Raw genomic sequence first — 20945 nt, forward strand, 5'->3', positions numbered from 1 at the left:
ACTGTTGTAGATAGAGCAGAGAAAGATTTAGAGAAATGTGCAAAGAGGCAGCCTAAGGCTGAGACAAGAAGAATGAAGAATGAGGGAGGTGGAGTTTACAAAAAAAAATGAAAACGAAAGAGACAGTGATGGAAACTGTGAGGAAAGATCAATTCCCCCATTAATTAGAGTTTCTTTGTGGAAAAGTGAATAACCAAGTCTGACCAGGGCTGGATGTTTTGATCTGTAGCTACACAGTGATGGGACCTTTGGCAGAGAAAATAAATGGAGCAAAAGTAGTGGCAATCCACAACACATTTCTCACTGAGTCACTGCAAGACGTTACTTTTAATATTGCACAAAAACAGGTAAAAACTGTCAAACAGTGCCAGGCTGAAACATCAGACAGACAGCTCTCCTGTCATGTCCTGGGCCGCTGGCCCAGTGTTTTATGTTTTCTTGGTATTGTTTCTGTTTTCTCGGGTTGTGTTTTGTTATCTTTTGTATTTGCCCTCAGTCATTTCTAGTTCCTTGTGTCTCCCAGTATTCTGTCAGGTTTGTGTTTCTGTCCCCACGTCATACTTCCTGTTTTATTTTGATAGTCATCCAGCCCCTGTCTGTTGTATTCAGTTTTGCTTCCCCCCCGGTCTCGTCTTAGTTATCAGTGTCACCTGTGTTCCCACCTGTTTCCTCTTCCCTCATCAGCCCCTTTGTGTATTTAAGTCCTGTGTTTTCTCTGCTTGTTGTTGTGTCGTTGATGTTATTGTGCCAGCGTGGTCCAGTGTTCCCTGTGCTCTCTGTGGTTTTCCCTTCACCTATCCTCAGAAGGATTTTGTTTTCGTCCCCCGAACCTTAAATAAACACCTTTTTAAGTGATGCCGTTTTCTGGAGTCCTCCGTTTTGGCCCATCTCCGCCCGTCTCAGTGCCGGCCGTGACATCTCCCACTGTACAAGAATGTTTTTGCCATGAATTTGTTATTCTAGGAACAGGACCCAAATAAAGGAACAGAAGGACTATTTTACGGCTTTTTGTACTTACTATGGTTTCAGAGCATTCTTTAATATATTACAGACTTACATTGGCCTTGTTAAATAAATAAACAATACGAGAGTAAAAAAAAACTGCAGTTCCTCTAATGGCCACTTGAGACTACCTCCAAAAGCAAGTCAGTTTCCCAGGGCTCCCATGCATTAACCATGATTACAGCCTGGTACAAAATTGGCTTTGGGCTCTGTGGATAGTTTCCCCTCTCTCTAACAACTGCAGAGTTCACCTTTTGTTTTTTAATAACTACTCCATATGGATACTGGTAAGGCTTATAGTTTGGGGCGTGGCTGCTTTGATTGACAGACGCTGGAAACTGTAGCCAATCACTGTCCACCAGAATACTTCACTGATTTAAGGCATACAACTGGAACTCTTGAATATGTTTGCGCTATTGATGCCATTTTAAAGTAATTTTTGATGAAAAAAATATGAACTACTGTTTGGTAATCTATTTGATGGTTCAATCCCAGGCTGTTCCAGTCGGCCTATCAAAGTATCCGTGGGCAAAATACTGAAGTGTTTGTACAAATAAGAAATATTGCATAAAGTGCTTTGAGTGCTGAAGTACTCAAGTAAAGCATTATATAAAAAATAAAGAATTATTTATTGATTGATTTTAACTTTTCTGGTTGCATCTAATGCCATTTAGTCTGTGTAGACATTTCAGAAATCTGAGAAAATCCATATTTACATATTTTTTCAGAATTTGCCGGAGAAACTCGAACACGTTGTTCACACGCACTTTCGTTTATGACCGCTAGAGGTCGCTTAATTTCATTCTAAAACTATTGGGTAATGCCATGGTAGCACTGTTGATCATCGAGAGAGCCTCTTTTGGACAACATACAGTGATAACATGGTTTTTTAGATTCAGATCATATGCATGCTGCAAAAAGAGGAAAAGAACAAGATATTCTGAAATCTATGTGCACTGTGCAGAGATCAAAGACCTTCTAGAAACAAGTTTGTACACGGTATCACAGTCACATCTGATAAAAACTTTTTCTCCCTGGAAGGTAAATCTTTATCAGTTTTAATCTTTCATTTAACTTGTTAAGCTGATACTTTTTGTATTGAAACATTTTGTATTCAAAACAAAACAAATGGTTTTTATAAAATCCCATGGCAGAAGTTTATTAACTGATAAAAAGTGTTTGCTGTGCGACAGTCTTTTCCCGCTTTAATGTGCGTTGCATTTAAGAGCTGAAGGAAACCCCAGATGCATCGAACACAAACCTCACAAGCACATGACGTCAGCCAAGTGTTAATTTGACAGCAGGCATCTTCATTAGCATTCATTAGCACGTTAGGTGTTTCTGCACTGGTATTACAGATGAAGCATGATAAAGCTGAAAAGTTGTTGATGAAGATGAGTTCCACGGGGGCTACGCTGATACAAGTCCTACAGAAAATTGAGACTGGAGTCAGTTACAGAATGTAAATTATTGAGCTCAAATGGTGTTTTTATCAGCAGGTCTTACACTCCATCTTCCTTTATTCGAGCGACACTGTAGAACCACTTTAGTTTTCTATTAACTTCCTTCACTTGGACTTACATTTAGCAAATTTCCTTAGTTACCAGATTGGCTTTTACAGGTGTCAGGTTTGCAGCAAGAGAAAGGAACATGGCATGGAATAAAACTCCAGTCATTGGGAATTAAACAGTAGATGATGTGACTATGTGGCATGGGATCTATGGCATGTAGCATTTATAAACTAATTATAGTAATAGAAATGGAAGTATGATGTGTCATTTCATAGAGTTTTAATAGAAACCCAAATCCAGTGCCTGCATAATAATGAGAGATATAATATATGTTGTATTGGTGTCACCCCAACCAATAACTCTGGACTTTTCAACCTTTTAGATACCTTGGCTCACCAGTACCCCTGGTATTTGTCTGAACTTCGCCAGCTCAAAGCTGTAGGCCGCTACCTGGAACATCTCTTCAGGAAAACTGGATTTGCTATTCATAAGAACATGTATCTCAGTCATATACAACATTATAAATAAGCTGTTTCTCCTGCTAAATCTTCTTATTACACTACAATTATTCAGTCTGCCAAAGGAAACACTCGTACTTTCTTTTTTTACATTATAGAACGTTGTTAAACCTCCAGACACCCCCCCCCCCCCCCCCAACACACACACACACTCACTCACTCACTCACTCACTCACTCACTCACTCACTCACTCACTCACTCACACACACACTCTGTAATAAATTTATGGACTTTTTTTTTTAATCTTCATCAACAATTGTCTTTTTCTTGCACTGCAGTGAATTGTTCTACTTGCACCTTTTCACCTACCCAGCTGCCTTCTTTATCCAGTTCAGAGCTTCCTACACTAATTCAAATATTGTCCATATTTGACATATATTGTAAGTTAAACTCATCAACATGTTAACTTGATCCACTCCCCACTAATCTTGCTAAACTCTCCCTCCCCTGTCTTGACCCACTTATTATTGCAGTTATAAGAGATGACAGACCAGAACCAGAGATAAGGGAAGAATGTACAATTAGTGATAACTCCAATATTGAAAAAAAAAAACTGGTTAAGATGCTAGCAATTAAAATATCCATTCATCCATTCACTTCCACTTATCCTGTTCAGGGTCACTGGAGTCTATCTCAGCTGACATAGGGCGAGAGGCGGGGCACACCCTGTACAGGTCACCAGCCTGTCGCAGGGCCAACACAGAGAGACAGACAACCATTCACACCTATGTGCAGTTTAGAATCACCAATTAATCTAACCACAGTAACTACATGTCTTTGCACTGTGGGAGGAAACCGGAGTACTCGGAGAGGACATGCAAACTCCACACAGAATATATTTTCATTTTTTTTTTGTACATATAGGGTTTATATTTTTCTGTTTATATTTTGATCTTCCATGTTTATATTTTACTTAAGCAAACAAATCTGCTGTTCCCTGCCAAAATTCTTGAAAAAACAGGTGCTTTACAGGTTCATCAACACCACACTGGAAATAATTCACATGAACAGTTTCAATCAGGTTTCAGTTAATTCCAAAAACTTGTACTCAACACTATTTTCATTCTTCTTGACCTTACTGCAGCTTTCGATAGGGTCTCCCAGCACATAGATTACCATAGATTATGTAGATTACCCTCTATTGGCATCAACAATCTAGCACTTGCTAGGTTTACTTCATTTATTCATTCACAATTTATACATCTACATACACACAGATCACGATCCACTTCAATTAATTGTGGTGTGCCCCAGGGTCCTGGAGGCCTCTGCTCTTTATTATTTATCTTCTACTTTTTGGGAATATTTTCAGGGAATATAACATTCAATTTTACTGTTACACAGATGACTCCCAGCTTTATTTCTCTTCCATAAAAAAAAAAAAATCAGAGTTTGTTCCTGTTTGTTTGTGTGTCGCTGAGTGGGCAAAAATGGTTAAAGACACTAACGGGTTTGTGGTGTACCGGGAGCTTCTGTTTAGGACTACACTTCCTCCTCACAGTCACCCAGCCAACCTGCTTTCCCAGTTGCTTGGGATCAGCTTGGTCTGCACCGACTACAAGGACCTGGCTAGCTACAGGATTTTCCAGGTGTGGAATTCACTGAGCCTGGCCGTCAAAGCTACAAACAGACTACATTTATTATAAGTATCATTTCTGCGAAAGGAGGCCGAGGAGTAACTAAATATCTGACACAGAGAGGTGTTTAGAGCACACAGTACCAGTCAAAAGTTTGGACGCACTCTTCCATTCATTTGAACAGATAAGTGTGCCCAAACATTTGACTGGTACTGTATAAATAATATCATCAATATCAATAATATCTACCTTCATCTTTGCAAAATAAATCACCTTTTTTCCTCACTTACTCCCCACATACTCTAACACCGTACTTGTCAATGCTCTTGTCACATCTTGTCTCATTACTGTAATTCTCTTCTCTACAGTCTACCTCACAAATCTCTCTATAAATCTCAGTTGGTCCAGAATTAATCTGCCCTCATTACATCCAGAACCAGGTCCAGATCCACTGAACATATAACTCCTGTTCTTAAGCTCCACTGACTTCCAGTCCACCTACACATTAACTTCAAGATGCTCCTTCTCTCTTTTAAAGTCCTTCATAACTTTGCTCCTCCATACTTGTATGATCTTCTTGATACTTGCCCTCTTGCACACTCCGCTCCTCTTCAGCTTCCCTTTTGTCTATTCCATCTGCTCCCCTGACCACCATCATGGGACTTAGAGCCTTTAGATGCTCTGCTTTGACTTTGGAATGCCCTTCCACCAGATCTCTGGACCATAAACTTTCTATTTTTAAATTATGGCTCACAATTTGTTCATAATTGCATACCCTTCATTATGCATTGTCCATTATTATCTTGATAGTTTTTTTGGGGTTTTATTGTTTATTTTATTCTCATTTAATTGTGTGTATATATATTTTTTTATAAATTGCTATATTAATGTAAGGTGACCTTGAGTGTTATGAAGGCACCTATAAATAAAATTAAAAATCATAATAATAATAATTAAAGCTAACACCACTGGATACTGTGGGAGTAATTAAAGCATCCAATAAAAAAGGCTGCAACTATCCAACCCAGTACCACAATGTAATAGTGACAATGCCGCACTAAGTCCCCATCATTGGCTCTACATTTTTTAATTCAAAAGCATCACCTGGTTACTCCTAGTAATATCTCGTTATGGCTCTTAATTCTTCTCATACATCACTCCAGGCCAACAGATGCTGACTCTGATTTCCCATCAAAGTGTGAGGAAAGTGTAAGGAGAATACCTTCAAGTGAGGACACTCAATTTGCCTTCTTTGGAGTTCATTATGTGATATTAAGATATGCGAGGAACATTGTAATTTGAAACATTCTTTCATAAACTGAACCGAATAGTAAACTTAATGTGTTATCAGTGTTATCGAAGGGGGAATTTATATTAAGCATGGGGATGAAAAATGCCAGAGACAAAAAGTTAAGTTGCTATGACCAAAATGCTAATGCTGCGGCTTTGAAAAGTCCAAAGCCAACGGGTGAAGTCATGGTGGCTCCGTTACTTACAGGATGTGGCTCACAGTCCCTCCCATCAGATCTGCACCTCTGTTCCTCTGCTGCACTAATGATGCTTTTTTGTTTTCAGACCAGAAACCCAAAACTAGGTCATGTTTTCATTCAGAAAGAGAGAACAAAAAGTGCTGACTGGGGGAATATCAGCCTCAGCTTAAGAAGGCAGGCAGAGAGACAGACAGACAGACCTGTTTGAAAATGCATTGGAAAGCTTGGGTCTTACCAGCCGTGTGTGTGTGTGTGTGTGTGTGTGTGTGTGTGTGTGTGTGTGTGTGTGTGTGTGTGTGTGTGTGTGTGTGTGTGTGTGTGTGTGTGTGTGTGTGTGTGCTGAAGGACAGCATAGCAGTCCGCAGTGGAATTCACTATAAAGCAGAGCATTGCAGGACAGCCTCAATACATTTCAATCAGTTCTGACTTCAGTGTGTGTATGTGTGTGTATGCTCTGCCACAGGCATGTGTAGCTTTAAAACTGACATTGTGTGTCTGCGTCTGAGTTTGTGTGTCTCTCGCTGTGTTGCACAAAAACACGATGTGACCCTGACTTCCCACCACTCTTGTCTGCCGCCTCACTTTGGTTGAAATAAACAGCATTTTTAAAATGTGACTGTGTGTGTGTGTGTGTGTGTGTCAGCTGATATTGTTTGCAGGTATTAATGGAAGTTTCTCAGTGTTTGGATGTTACACTTCAGCTCTGAGGATGCTTGACTGTAGAAAATTGAGGGAGTGAAGAAGAGCTGCTGCAGTGTTGATGAAGCCCTTTCTTTCCCTAACAGCTTACCTACTGCTGTCAAAGTGAAACAAGCACTGAATGAGTTAGGAGAGCTCTAATCAAACCTTGCAGGGGACTGTTTCATAGATCCTGCCCACGGTTTGAATTTTCAGTTTGAATTTGGGTTTATAATGTGCCAAATAACAAAAGGTCACCATGCTTTACACAGGAAGGTCATCAATAGAAACCCAACAATTTCCCCTTCAGCAAGCACGTGGGACTCAAGCTAAGATTTCAAGGCTGTATTGTGTATCTGTTTTCCGTATTGTGTAAAATAACCACTATGTCATTTAACATATCCTAACTTGAGGGTGGCTATTGCTTAGGTGGTAGAGCAGGTTGCCTGCCAGTGTCTCAATCCTCAGTTTCCCCACATGTCAAAGTATCCTTGATCCAGATACCAAACCCTAAGATGCTCATTTGTCTCTGTATGAATGTGTGCGTATGATAGAGTAAATGAGACTTGTAGTAGAAAGGTGCCATGTGAGTACCGCTCTATTTCTTTTGATTGTATTCTTTGACAACCCAGTTATGAGATCATTATGACATATGCAATAAATTTGCAAGTATGTCATCGTTCCACTAGCGTATAACTTGCCTTAATTTGCCTTATCACACAATTCAGTCATTGGGCTTGCTACCTCTGGTTTGGGGCTGTTTTGAAGTAGGCCAAGTTTTTTTTCCTGGGATGTTTTGTTAGCATTAGGACTCAGACTTGAAATAGGGTCCAGGCCAGAGTCCACGGACACCATAGTCAGGGTAATCAGCCTTAATAGGCCTTGTGTTAGTGGGGAGTGAGTTTCCACATAAGATCTTGGGAATGCGACTCTCAATCTCTTCCTCTCCAGGTGTTTTCATCAGGCTGGCCACCTCCCAGTTGCACAGTGGATTTTTCCTCCTTAGACTCCCTTAGTACACAGGTTCCTACCAGCAGTTCCCTGTCCAGTCCTGTGTTTAAAAACTCCACAAAGTTGTAGTGGGTTGGCACTTTTTTTAAGTGATCGTCTTTTGTCTGGCATTTTTGATCCCTCATAACTTGAGTATAAAAGCTACCATGAGACTGCGTATTAAATGAAAGTGTAATTTTTTTTAAAAACTTTATTGCCAACCAAAAACAATTTACATACAAACATTTTTATCCTGAGACTGAGACTGGGGCTTCACAGCATTATTCATACATAGAATCCCAAATTTTTCATTTACCATCACATAGGGTAAGGTAAGACAGGTAACCCAAACATAGAGACAGAAACAAATCAGAAGATGCACCTTAGTTAAGAAAAGTCACATTAGGCTTCCACAGGCTTTCAAAGCTCTGAACTTTCAGTTGTAGTTGAGCAGTTAATCGTTCCATTGTATATATGTGCTTAATTTTTTGTATCCAGTGATCCATATTTGATCGGGCTTCATCCAGTTGACAGTGATCATCTTCCTGGCTATCATTAGAAGAATATGTAGCTCTTTGGTGCTAAGTGAAGTGATCAGAGAACACATCAAGCATAAAAATTACAGGATCAAAAGGAATTTTTACTTTTAGTCAGGGGTGTCAAACATAAGGCCTGGGACCCAGGCTTGCTCCAGCAAAGACTCTAATCTGGCCCAATGGACAGCTTTGGAAAAAGTAAAGAGGCATAAATTTTGGACTTCATCTGTGTTTTCATAAGTTTTACAGCTTTTCCTACTGATAAAGGCCTTCCCTTTGGCCATTCATACTACACCAAATTAAGTAAGAGATAAACAATTAAATCAGAGAAAATGGAAAAAACAGGAACCTATCTACTTGGAAATTTCTGGGGTATTTTCAGTGGGTCTTTTTTTTTTTTTTAACTGACAAAGATATCACAGGGATAAAATGTGTAGTTAAACGTCTTTACACTGACAGAAAGGGGAATTCACTTAAGATCAAAGTGGGCTGTATGTGGCCCATGATGTAAGATGAGTTTGACATCCCTGCTTTTAGTATTCTCTAAAAGGTTGTATCTGAGGACAGTCCCAGAATATATGCGTCTGATCGCCCACTTGACCACAACTCTTCCAGTATTTATCACTAATGCTGCTCTTTGAAAGAAAACTTTTAAGTGGTGTTTGAAAAAATCTTATTTTGCACTTCCAATCAAATTTCAGTGCTGACTCCCGATTCCCTTGTGGCAGCCAGTATAAATGTCCTCCCATCATTCATCCTCCAGAGTGACATTCAGTTCCATCTCCCATTGTTTTTTAATATGCTGAGTGTTATCTGATACATCGATCATTAGTTTTTTTTATACATTAAGGAGATTTGCTTTTTCATAGTTCCTGAATTGTCAAGTAAATCAATTAAATGTTTTTCAGTATTTGTTGGTTCTCTTTTAATGTGTTCCCAATCTGAATGTTGTGTTAAATAATGCCTAATCTGTAAATACCTATGCAGATCAGTTGGGGAAGGGCAAAAGTATCCTTTAGAAAGTCTTAAATATATTAATTTCAAATAACTGGTTTATTGTAATCAGCCTTCGTTTAACCCAACTGTCAAAGGCCTTATCATGAAAGTGTAATTTTTAAATATTATTTTTGAGGAGATTCTGGAGCGACGCAAGGCCCTATTCCCCATCCGGAAGAAGCTCATGCAGGAAGGCTCCCGGGCTGTCATCGCCGTGGACAAACTGTATGTAAACGGACAGCTTTACCGAGACAAAAACACCACGCCATGGCTCAGCTGATCGATCAGGTGATCTGTGTCCATATTAACGTTCTTTTCTGAGTTTTTTTTTCAACTATCTAAACAGTACCATTAAATAGTCTAAATCTGTCTAAGTAGTACCATTAACGCCGACGAGTCAGCATAGTACCGTGATCGTTTGTTTGGTTGTTTGTTCTGTTTTGTTTTCCCCTCATCTAATTTCATTCTTATGTCACTTAGTTCACTTTTTACACGTCTTTTTTCTTTCTGCACTCAGCAATATGTTTACGTCACTTACAATGCTACAGTTTACTACACTAACATACAGCGCAGATGCACACACACCAACATACAGCGCACATACACACGCACACATCAATATAAAGGGCACACGCCAACATACAGAACATATGTACACACACACACACATCCTTAGTGAGCACACAACAGTCCATCAGTTAGTTTAAATATGAGCACACTCAGATTTGTCTCATGGAATGTGCACGGGGCTGGTTCGAGGGAAAAGAGACTAAAAATTTTTAATCGGTTAAAAGACTTAAAAGCAGATGTTGTTTTTCTACAGGAGACACATGTGTCCAAAACATCTGTGCTCACTCTTTCCTCTCCACAGTTCCCTCACACGTACTCAGCCTGCTATAACTCCAAACAAAGAGGTGTAGCTATATTGATTAACAAGAAGATAAACTTTAACATTAGCAACAGTACAATAGACCCTGAAGGTAGATTTATAATACTTAATTTATCTATACAGAATACAGATTTATGTATTGCTAGTATATATGGACCAAATGTTGATGACCCCTCCTTCTTTCATGCTTTGTTCACTTCACTCTCAGATCACTCTGACACCACACTTGTAATAGGAGGAGACTTCAACCTGGTACTTAATGCAGATATTGACAGGCTCAGTACAGCAGCGAGTCAGAGGAACTGGCAGTCTGCAGACATTCTTAAACAGTACATGAAGGATTTTGGACTTTGCGATGCTTGGCGTTCACATCACCCTACTTTGAGAGATTATAGTTATTTCTCACAAGTACACAAATCTCATTCCCGCTTAGATTACTTTTTAGTTAGCAGCTCCATAATGATGGATATCACAGACACTCAGATTCACCCTATCACTATTAGCGATCATGCACCGGTGTCTATGTCTCTGACACAGAAAAGAGTCACACCACCAATCAGGAACTGGAGATTTAATACATCATTACTTAAAGAAGAAGATTTTATTAATTATTTCAAAAAGGAATGGTCAGCATACTTAGAATATAATGATATTCCAGGAATATCACCATGTGTTCTTTGGGAAGCAGGAAAGGCAGTAATGCGGGGCAAAATAATATCTTACTGCTCGCATAGGAAAAATAAAGAAAAAGCACTTGTGTTAGAATTAGAACAAAAAATTAAATCTTTAGAAACTGCTTATGCCGCTTCACCACAAGAACATACAATTATCAGCCTGAGGAAACTGAAACTGGAGCTAAATGAAATAATTGATAAAAGGACACAATTTATGTTGCAGAGGCTGCATTTGGAAAACTTTGAGCATGGAAATAAATCTGGAAAATTCCTGGCCAAGCAATTAAAACTGAATAAAGAAAAAACAGCTATTTTTTCTATTAAAGACTCGACTGGTATTATTACTCATGACCCACAACAAATAAATAACTCTTTCAGAGACTTCTATGAAGCCTTATATTCACCACAGATTAACCCATCTGATACTGAAATTGAAGAATTTCTTAATAATATAAATCTACCAAAACTAAATGACAGCCAGGCTGCAGCTCTGGATTTACCTCTTTCATTGTCTGAACTTAGTGAAGCCCTACAGCATCTCCCAAATAATAAAGCCCCAGGCCCAGATGGTTTTCCAGCCGAGTTTTATAAAGAATTTTGGTCTGAGCTAGCTCCCATTTTTTTCAGAATGGTAACTCAGATTCAGAATGACCACATCTTATCTCCAACCTTAAACTCTGCTAACATTAGCCTGCTTCTTAAACCAGGCAAAGACCCCACACTCCCATCCAGCTACAGGCCAATCTCTCTCATTAATGTAGATCTTAAAATAATTTGCAAAGCCCTTGCCAAAAGATTAGAAAGTATTACTCCATTTATTGTACATCCAGATCAAACAGGCTTTATCAAGGGTCGGCACTCAGCCAATAATACACGTCGACTGATAAATATAATAGACTATTGTTCCATTAACAAATTAGAGACGACAATCGTGTCTTTAGATGCAGAGAAAGCATTTGATCGGGTAAATTGGAAATTCTTACTAGCAGTTCTGCAAAAATTTGGATTCGGTTCATCCTTTATAAACTGGATCAGAACACTACACAGCTCTCCGAATGCGCGAGTTAGGACAAATGATCTCATTTCACAAAGTTTCAGTCTGCAGAGGGGCACTAGGCAGGGCTGCCCACTCTCTCCCTCTCTTTTTGTAATTTTCATTGAGCCGCTAGCAGCAGCAATCCGTCAAAATGCAAATATTAAAGGGATTCAAACTGAAAATATGGACCATAAACTTAGCCTTTATGCTGATGATGTATTACTTTTCCTTGGGAATTCACAAGGCTCTCTTTTGAAGACTATCACACTGATAGATAAGTTCTCATCTATATCTGATTACTCTATCAATTGGAGTAAATCAACAGTTTTGCCTCTGAATTGTAATTTCCAGAGAACCTCTAGGACCCCACTAAAGTCAGGAAATATTAGATATTTAGGCATAAATTTTTCCGCCAGGCTCTCAGACTTGGTACGATTAAATCATATCCCCTTATTAAAAACAATAGAGGATGATCTCACACGTTGGAACAGTTTACCTATATCACTTATGGGGAGAGTTGCTGCCATTAAAATGATGGTTTTACCAAAAATTAATTATCTATTTTCATTGATCCCTAATAAACCTTCTATTCCTTGGTTCAAGTCACTAGATTCAAACATCTCAAAATTTTTATGGAAAAACAAACCGTCAAGAATAAGCTTAAAAACTTTACAAAAGCCAAAACACAGTGGAGGTCTAGAATTACCAAACTTTTATTACTATTTCTTAAGCAGTAGATTGCAGTATATTTCAAAGTGGATCAAATCCAACTCATTAGACAACCCATGGCTGGATCTAGAACAGGCGTTTTGTGGAAAAATAAAAATCTCAGATTTACCTTTCATTAGTTCCAGTATTAAACATCATAACTGCTATAAAGTCCTTAGTATAAATACCTCTCTGACAGCCTGGTGGGAATTTTTAAAAATAACTAAGTCTTCACTCATCCCCTGTAAACTAACACCCATTTGGAACAATCCAGATATTTGTCAGAAAAAGAAAATGCTGAATTTTCCGTTATGGCGTGATAAGGGTATAAATAACTTAGAACATATTATCCAAGATGGAAATTTTATCACGTTCCAAGAACTTATATCAAAATATAGAATTGGCAACGGTAGATTTCTGGAATATCAACAAGTTAAGTCCGTCCTACAGGGAAGATTTAACCTTAATCAATTGAATCTAGAAATGCCTACTTGGGTAACAGAATTTCTTAACCTCTGTACCCCAAAATTGTTATCAAAATTATATAAATTATTAATAAAAACTGATGATTCAGTTTCCCTCCCAATTACAAAATGGGAGCGTGATCTTTCTGTCAACCTGGATCAAAATTTATGGACAGAAATATGTTTAAATATCTTCAAAATGACTAAAAGACCCCAAATACAACTTGTACAATATAAGATTCTCCATAGAACATACTACACTGGACAAAGGATGTTCCAAATGGGCCTTACACACTCAAACATATGCACCCACTGTACAAGCAATTCAGAGGATAATCATCTACACGCTCTGTGGTCTTGTGTACCAGTTCAGAGATTTTGGCAGAGGATTTGTGAAGATCTATCCACATGGTTTAGCTGTCATATCCCAACTTCCCCCAGACTATGCATCTTAGGTGATGTCAGTGAATTAATTATGGAGTTAAATATATCACACATAGTTCTTACTGCCTTGTGCATCGCTAAGAAGATGATCCTCATGAACTGGAAGACAAAAAATAAACTATGTATTACTCAGTACAGAAATTTATTAGTAGATCATGTTAGTTTAGAGAGAATGTCTGCTTCTTCTAAAAACAAATTGGAGGAATTTGACTCTCTTTGGTTCCCACTGCTCAGCTCCATTACTTAGTGGGGGTGGTGGGCTGCGGGCTCTGCTCCTGATGTGCTTTGTGGGGGGGTGGGGGGGGACTCCGGGGGCCTGGGTAGCTGGTAGCCTCCTGGGGCTGGGGTCCTGGGGCGACCTTCTGGTGATGTCTGTGTGCCTGTCCTGGTTGATGGTGGTGGGGGCTTGGATGGTGCTGCCTTCGGTCCTGGGGTGTGGGCGGGGTGCTTGGGGGGGTGGTGCCGGCCCTCGGTCGGTTGGCTGGTCTTCCCTGTATGGCTTGGGGGCTGGGGTCTGGGGCCCCGGCACTGGGGCCGCGCCGGCTCCCGGTGGGCCCCCCCTGGCGCGGGGGGGGCCTCTGCTGTCCCGGCCGCGCCGCCGGGTGGGGTGGGTTGGCCTGACGTCGGGATGTCCGGTCTACGCTTTTGGGGCCCTGGGGTGCCTGCATTGCAGGGGGGTGGGGTGGGGGATGGGGCCGCGGTGGGGTGGTTGGGGGGGACTGGGCACTGCATTTCCATGCCCAGGCCAGTATGTCCTGTCGCCTGTTTGTGTCTATTGTTGAGTGAATGGGCATCTAGGAGGAGCGGGCCGCCCTCTGCGGTGGGGGCGAGGGCGCCAACCTCGGGTGCTGCAGTGCTCCGGGATGCTGTCACCGCGGCCCCGGGCTCACCTCCCCCTGCCCTGTGCTGGGGTGTGGGAGGTCGGGGTGCCTATTGAGCCAGCGGCCAGCTGGCTCTCTTCTTCCAGGATTTTTCCTGGTCATATGCCCCCCCCCCCTCCCCCTCCCCATACACAAACACACACACACACACACACAGAATACACATCACTCACAGATGTAGGATGGAGAGGCCACGTGGAGAGCTGCACCACCACTTGCCTCTCCGTTTTAATTGCACTTTAGTCATTATAACTCACAACACATACACACTTACACCCTGATACACATAGGACCTTTGGGGCAGGCATGTTACTCAGAGGTTGATGAGATGGGCCGCTGAGGTGGCCCCACTCGGATCCTCGTCACTGTCTGTCTCCAAATTTTATTTGCACTTTAGACATGGAGGGTTTTGGGGGGGCAGTGTGGGCAAGCGCTGACGACCAACAGTTGGCGCTTGTGGCATAACTGTCCCCTCAATTTTAACTGCACCCTATACACCTCATTCACTCACAAACATTAACACATAGACCTACAAGTTGGGGAGGAGGAGGGGTGGATGGGTCATCTTACACCCCGATTTCTTGCGTCTCGCCCGGGGTAGGGGTCGGGTGGTTCCTTGGGGACCGGGCTGGTGGCGTCCTGGGGTCGCTGTTGGCCCTGGGGTGGTTTCCACTTGCCCCGCCTTCAGAGGGTGGGTAGCTATGGATGAATGTGTGTCTTTGTGTATTTGTCACCGTCTCCGTGAGTATGGGTGGGTGAGTGAATGTGTATGTATGGCATATCTGTGTGTGGGTAAGTATGTATGGGCATGTATGAGTATCTGTGTATAAATGTGTACACGGGTGTCTGGGTGTGTTTGTATGTATGGCTGGACCTGGGTCTGGGCCTTGTGCCTTGCCTCCTGGCCGCTCCTTGCTGGTTGCCTCCTCCCCCCTACCCCCCTGGGATGGGGGTGCCTCGGGGTTCCTGGGTGGGGCTGGGTGTTCTGGCGTGGGTACTGGCCTGCCCCCCTTGGGGGTGCGGTGCGGGGCTGCGTTGGCTTCTTCGGCGTGGGGGGGGGCTCTGTGGAGGGTCGGGCGGTCCTTGGGTGCCGTGGGCCCGGGAGCCCTGCCGCCGGCCAGTGCAGGGGGCTGGCCGCTGGGGGGGGGCTGGCTTCTCATCGCCTTGGGTTCCCTGGAGCCCTCGCCCCCCGACGGGGGGGGCTCCGTCTGAGACCACCCTCTCCCGTCTGCTGGGGTAGGTGTGCGGTTGTCTTTGGACTGAGTGGCCGGGGGTCTTCCTGGCCCTTGGTGGGCTGCTGGTGGCCTGGGGTTCTGGGGGCTTTCCATACCTGCCTCTGGCTTCTGATGGGTGGAGCTGCAGCGTTTTGCCCTCATTGGTAAGTACGTTCCATGACACAGACACAAACATGACACAGACACAAACGCCCACTCAATCACAACTCAACAAAATTGTTGGTGTGCGTAACATGCTTTGTTAGTTTTGTTTTTCACACACAAATTTATTTTTGCAAGTATTGATAGTATTTTTTTTTATATGTTAAAGTGATGAAGTATCTGATTAATAGACTTGTGCTCTTTCCCCTTTTTTTTTTTTGCTCCCTTTCTCTCTCCCTTTTTCTTCTCTTTATTTTCCTCTTCTTCAGCCTGTCAGCTCTGGCTGTTACATAGTATGTGGAAAAATAACTCAGATAAATAAAATAAAGGGTTAAAACAACAACAAGAAGAGCCTATTGAGAACCTATAGAGCTCATCTTGAAATAGCAAATATGTTGGCACAACAACGCATTCAGATCACAGTTCTGCTTGCAAGATCTACCAGACATGACAGGCTAAAAAAAAAAAAAAAAAAAAAAAAAAAAAAAAAAAAAAAAAAAAAAAAAAAAAAATATTATTTTTGAGAATTCACATTTAACATAGTGCAAATCTTTCAATAAAAAAGTCAGAAAATGTTATTTTAGCACTGATTAGAATGACATGAGCAGAAATGGGCTTAGTAATTGTTTAGACACCTCCTTCTGCTGTGTTTTCCATTTTGAAAGAAGGAAAATTAACATGTTTTTGGAAAAAATCATTCTCATATGAGACCATAGTACTATATCACCTTTCTGTTTCTGGACAAATCTAAACATAGTTTAGCATTTTATCAGCTGTTTTCCAAATACACTGGCAGGGCCTTCAAATTCAGCCTGGAGGTTGGAGAAATAGTGACATGACTAGAATATCGATGGTTTGAATCCATCTGTGTGTACGTGTGTGTATTTGTGTCCTCAGACAGAGACACACCCATGCACATCTTTATCTGTGTGTGAGAACTGAGCTTTAAAGCCTGTAGCTGCAGGGACTACTTGGTGCAAGCGATGTTTGGGATTTGAGAAAAAAGTGAATCAGGAACAGAATAAAGAAGGAACCATACATCAAGCCAGGCCCCATGAGTGAAGTTCTAAAACATCACAGGTTGGGAACAGTTTTCATTACTGTGACATTTACCTTGTTAGACACTCAGGAGAACTGACTTTATGTAGAACATAGTCGTAGTTACTGAACAATAACTTACTTGACTGAATGTGTTCCTGTCCCAGGGTGTCATATTATGCTATATCTGTCAGATGCCACTTACATCTCACTGTAATGTACAAGGTGTATTTTGGGAGCAGTCTTGGAGTTCATGGTTGACTTAAATGCCCATTTCCTTTGGCTGGATAACAAGTCCAAATCATCACCCCTCCACCATTGCACTTGGTGTTTGTGCTGATATGCTGTGCTTGGTTTTCACCAAATTATGGCCAAACATTGTTTGTCCAAAGACCATTGTTCCAGAAGTCTTGTGGTTCAAAACAAGCCATGCTTGTTCAGTCTTTTTCTAACTGCACTGTCATGAACATCTAGCATGCTAATGGAGGCCTGTAGAGTCTGGGATGTAGCTCTGCACAGTCCGACCTTGGGATAAATTTGCTGGACCATCTAGTCCTGGGAATATTGGATGCTGTATGAGATCTCAGATGTTGTCCCATGAATCTGCTGGAGACATTCTGCCATTTTGGGGGTCACTTCCCTTAAGTGTTCTGATTACCATGGGGACCACTGTTACCTTCACCTTCCACATCCTCTCTATCTCTTTTCTCTTTCCATTCAGGTGACTCCTCAGGACTTGTCTGCAATGTTGCCTTCTGGTAGTGCAATCCCCTCAGTTCTGACTACCTTCATCTCTTGTTACCATCTGACTACATTTCTCAGTCCGAATACCATTCCAGTGTCATTGCTGTAGATCCTAGTTGAGTGGATCAGTGGATCCATGTCTCGTTCACTCCTGGCATACAGCTTGCTGTCATCCATGTACAGGAGGTGGCTGATGTTTGCTCCATTTCGTAGTCGGTATTCGTAGCCAGTCTTGTTGATGATCTGGCTGAGGGGGTTCAGGCCCAGAACAGCAGTGGGGACGGAGCATCCCCTTGGTAAATCCTGCACTTGATGCTGTCTTGTTGCTCTTCACAATCCCACTGAGTTCTTGATGAAGGCTCTTAGGGTCCTGTTGATCTTGTATAGTTCTAGGCATTCCAGGATCCATGTGTGAGGCACTGAGTTATAGGTTTTCTTATAGTCAGTCCAGGTGGTGCACAGGTTTGTCATGCTGGTCTTAGTCTCAAGTGACTGCTCCATCTACCAGTATCTAGTGTTTTGCTCCCCTGGTGTTACTGCCAGTTCCTTTCTGTTTTCAATAACATAATCAAGTATACTCTCTCGCTTGCTCTCTCGCTCTCACTCTCTCTCTTGCAGACTATATTGACTTTCCTTGACTTATATTCTCTTCAGGCCTCCCATTCTGTGGTGGAGGTTCACAGTTTTGCTGCTTGACCGAAATGCTGAAAACTTGTGCCGATTGCAGGAAGTACTGCAGTCATTGATATGCTCTCTTTTTACGGCTTGCTTGTGGGACGGAGCAATGTCTTGGCTCTTGAGAGAACTCTGTAACTTTCATAATAAGCTGCTCCTGGTAAAAATCATGCTCTGCTCCCACTAAAGTGTCACCAATAAACCACTGGTGTCACTGCAAATCAGGGATAAGACTGCCCTGAAGATAGAAGGCCTGTAGAGTAATTTTGGAAAATAGAAAAGTAAGTAAGATAAGGAAATGAGAGCTGATAAAAAAGTATTATTTTCAATTATCCGGGAATATTTAAGAGCAAAAGGGGAAGAAGATCAAGAATAAAGAAAGGCATGAGGGGACTTTATGTTGTGGAAATGCCAAACATATGGGAAGATGCAATCTCCTGGAGCAATTCAATTTTGTCCTTGACTTAGCAGCAGCATATGAAGGCTGCAGAGTGGCTACATTAACATATGCTCTACTTTAATGAGAGAAGGACAGATGGTGGGCCATGGTTTGGAGTTTTATCTCAACTGTAGCTGTAACTGTGACTTTGCTGCAAAGCAGGAATACTGACCGAAGAGGCATGGAGGGGAAATGAAGATGCAGCAAGGAATGAATGGAAGGGGGCGTGTCAAAGAAAGACTGCAGAAAAGTTTGAAGAAGTAGATGTGAAGGTTAAAAAGTTGCTCCAAATGACTGGAAAAAAAAAAAAAGGTTTATATACATATTCACTTCATCCCATTAGAATGTTATCAAACTTGATGTATAGGTCATGAAACTGGCCTGTTCATGTATATTAATGTCAAGCTAGTTCATTTTTCTTGTGCTTCAGCATTTCTTTCAGATGATCAAGCTACTCACTCAACAAATCAGACAGTAACATCATCCCAAAGTCAGTCCTGCCCCCACACTCAACACACATCCTTCATTTTACTCATATCCACTTCCTGTTTCAGAGCAGCTTATGTGTCCAGGATAACACTGTCACCTAGCCAGGTAAAAGAGACCCACCTTTGTGATAATGAAAACACTCAGTGTGCAGACTACACAAAATTAATCCCTAAGGTCAAAGCTAGGTGTACTTTTTCAAAGTCCAAAAAGGTGCAGATTAAGGTATGGAGACAGCCTGCGTTCAGCCATTTACAAGAAGAAATTAGTGTTTCTAGTGTCGGCATATCTGTCCATCAAAGCAGCCATGCCTGTGAATTTGAGTCTAACAGAATCTAAATGGATGAGTTATTGTATGAAGCAGAAAACGATCCTTTTTAATGTGGTAAAGCGTTTTAACCTGGGAGTCTGTGTGGATTGATTCCCCTCTGAGCCAGACTCAAATGGTCATTAGAACAAAACTGCAGCTTTTTGCACTTCTCTGTTGGCTTCATTTTTCTGGCCACCTGGTCATTACAGTTCAAACCATGGCTTTAAGTTATTATTTTTATCCAGTACACGTTACAGCACTCCAACACTTGCTGTTTGAAGATCAGTGAACTATTATACCCGGTACACTGCTCTTGTGTCAAACGCCATGTCAGTATCTACCTATTGATACCGATTATCTTTTAACCACAAAATCCACACAGTATCTCAGCCACACATTTTGTTTACACTGAACATTTTTCATTGGATTGCAGTTTTTTGATTAAATTGGTGGTAATTCTGTTCTGCTCTGGGTGGGATTTAAAAAAAATCTATCCATACAAAACAAGTACTTTAGCTGATTTGAACTGGGTCCTCCCCTTCAAGGCAAGTCTGGCATGTAAGGCACGAGTATATGATGGTGTTATGGCCAAAAAAAGTCCTGCAGTTTCAACCCAGAATTCTTGTGGTTTTGTGTTGAATGTCCTCCCTCAGGCGCTGCAGGACGCTACATTACATCCTGTTGACAGTGTGACCATGGGGGATGAATTCACACTGCACAGCCGTGTACATCTGTTACTGGTCCTTTTCAGAGTTTAAAGTTTTATTATTATTATTATTATTATTATTATTATTATTAGTCATTATTTCACTGGTGCAAGTTTAGGCTCTATTAGTGACCATTTATAGCACTGCATAGTCATTTGGCCCAGAGTTTATTTTTTTAGTAGAGCTATAATTTATCAAAGGTATGCTCAAAGGTATTCTGTTATTGTGTTCTCTGGATTTGAACATGTGTGTCGACTCATATTACAAATGGACTCTCAAAGTACCCTTTTCAGGACAACTCTGTGTTGGTCTTTAGACCACAGTAGAAGCTTATATGAGTCAGAGGAGCTCGGCCTCGTCTGAAGGTCAGCCATACAGTAGCTGGATCAGACACGAGGTCCACAGAACACAGAGCCTTATCATTATTCACTGCCGAGTCACCCACAGAGAAGCAATGCTAAAATGCCAACATTTATCATGGCTGCCCTTGACGCCATAATGTCACCGAGCATTATGAAGATGACATGCAACACCTGCAACTTTTTGCGCTCGAAGCGCTGCAGAATTTATGTGTTTACTTTTGGGGCCTATAGATGCATTTAGGAGAATGAGGACGAGGCAGATTTTGTTCAGTATAACAGAGGCTGCAAAAGAAGACACACATTTAACAAACAAACCCCCTCATGTTCTCTCTATCCGCTTCCACTGTCTGTAATTAGCTTTAAGCCTAATTCCTTTGGTTGAAATGAAATATGTCAAACCACCACATTCCCAT

This window comes from Archocentrus centrarchus, chromosome 24 (genome assembly GCF_007364275.1).
Source record: "Archocentrus centrarchus isolate MPI-CPG fArcCen1 chromosome 24, fArcCen1, whole genome shotgun sequence".
Lineage (NCBI taxonomy): Eukaryota > Metazoa > Chordata > Actinopteri > Cichliformes > Cichlidae > Archocentrus > Archocentrus centrarchus.